This window comes from Pteropus medius, unplaced genomic scaffold, assembly GCF_902729225.1.
Source record: "Pteropus medius unplaced genomic scaffold, Ma_sr-lr_union100, whole genome shotgun sequence".
NCBI classification, from domain to species: Eukaryota; Metazoa; Chordata; class Mammalia; order Chiroptera; family Pteropodidae; genus Pteropus; species Pteropus medius.
Genome location: NW_024350325.1, coordinates 4,502,125 through 4,504,381, shown reverse-complemented (window position 1 = coordinate 4,504,381; position 2,257 = coordinate 4,502,125). Strand labels below are relative to the sequence as shown.

The 2,257-nt window shown below is 29.9% G+C and overlaps 1 pseudogene; it reads left to right on the top strand.

The window, feature by feature from the left end:
• The first annotated feature begins 1,925 nt into the window (after positions 1–1,925).
• LOC120583962 (uncharacterized) lies at positions 1,926–2,044 on the top strand (annotated as a pseudogene).
• The last annotated feature ends 213 nt before the right edge of the window (positions 2,045–2,257 follow it).

The window sequence follows — 2,257 nt, the reverse complement described above, 5'->3', positions numbered from 1 at the left end:
TAAGCCACATTTATATATTCTCTTAGGCTAGAAAATATTAATATTGGAACCCACTTAACTAACTTTCTTTCACTCTATATTCTTTGACTTTATGGTTTCTTTTCCCTTCATTCAATCTTGAAGTTACAATAAAAATATTTGATGATTTTACTTATATTATTTCTTAAAGAAAAAGGTTTAATATGTATTGCCTAACTAGAGATCCTAACATATTACTGTTAAATTAATAATTTATTTGTTTAGAGTTATCTTTAGCTGCCTATTTTTGTTATATTGATCTTGAAGATTCTTTTAACTTTTAAAAATCTGTTACTTGGGGAAATTTGCACTTTAATAAGTTAAACACAAATAAAATGTGGCAAGCAAAGGTTTAAGGAAATAGTAAAGTAAGTTTTATTGTCCAGGGAAATATTTAACTTCCTATACCATGGTTTGCCGTTTCTGTAATTGAAATATCCTATTTGACATTGTCTCAATAAATGATAAGCTATTTAATTCAATCACATATCTTGATTTCCAATAAAAAATACTGTTGTGGTCAGAGGAAACATCTAAATGATAGTTAAGTAGGATGATTGAGAGGTTAATCATACAAAACAAGTTTTAGATGGCAACTGAAAACTTTCTGTCAATATAAGTAATTGAGGATCAGTAATTAAATTTCTCCACATGTTAACTGAAGTCATTTTTCCTTAAATAATATTATATATTTGTTCTCTGATTCATCTTGTCTATCTGCCCATCATCCAAAGTTTGCTGGTCACTTAAGAATTCCATGCATGCACGGGAATCATAGAATCATGACTGGCCCATTCCTGGTCAATGACACCTTAGATCTTGAACTTTAATTTCATTTATTCAGTCAGTCCATCAGTCACTTATATGACAAACACTGAGAACCTACTCTTTCCCAGAGATATAAAGACAAAAGGGAAAAGTAGGATTCCATGGCTTTGAAAATGTCACATCTGGTAGGAAAATAGATAAACAAATGGAAAATTTTTATACTTGCTGAGTTAAGATACCTCTCAGAGACCATTCTTTTCCTACAGATTAAATTCTTTCTTGTGTGCCAGTTCCTAAACTGTTTTCTTATTCAACAGACTAAAATTTGATGACCCAATTTAAACTAAAGAATCCACTAGGCACAATGTGCTTTTAATTGTTCTAACCATTCTCTTCCAAAAGCATATAGAAAAATTCCTTATATAAAAATAGATATTTGATAGTTCATTAATTTGAAATACATAGCTTCTAAATAACTCAGTATGAAGGCTTATAGGATGTCCATATAATATTTCTAAGTTCTCTATCAGAATAAAAAAAAAAATCAAACAGTTTTGATATGGATTTTACAAAATGAAAAAAGAGGTAGGAAATGGCAAAACATCTGTAAATTATTTAATCCAACAAAAAGAGATGTGCTCATATATAATGCTATGAAGTGCTTTGGAAAAGTGAAAATGACAAAGTTTAGATTATTTGGAGTGACCTGTATTCTAAATGTTGAATTAATTATATAGTTGATATTTATACTAACAAATAAAATATTATGAGTCTATGAAATATAAAAAAAAGTAAGAACAATAATTTGAAACAACAGCAAGACAGCAGAACCAATTTTACCTAGAAGAAAGATAAAGAGAATGACCTCTAAATACTTTGCTGTTGGAGCCAACTCTCTAAATACAGATATTATCTGCTACCTACTTTTTTAATTAAAAAAAGATAAAGTAATTTTGAGGTAATTAGTTTTCCTGCATTATAATAATCAAAGAAGTATATTTTAAAAGCTTAAAGTAAAAAAGGGATTTTGTAGGGTAAGAGAACTCAGTAGCAATTCCCAATAGACTTGCTCAGCCTTAGGAAAAAGTACATCATGCTTGAGTAACTAGCTGAAAACAGATCTAGAAACACAAAAACCCATCTATGTCCTTGCTACCCTGAACAAGCCGTGTCCCATCTGATCTCAGAAGCTAAGCAGGGTTGGGCCTGGTTAGTACTTGGATGGGAGACCACCCAGGAAGACCAGGTGCTGTAGGTGTAAAAATAAATAAATAAATACATAAAATTAAAAAAAATAAGGGATTGTAAGCTGACAAGGTCCTTGCAATCTGTGAGGTCAACCAAGGGTTGCCGTACCTAAAAAATAAATAAATAAATAAGAAAAGAAAAGAAACATAAAACCTTTCTCTATTTAAAATGTTTAATTGCTTTTTATTTAATTTCATCATGTACATGAAATAACAGGTTGATC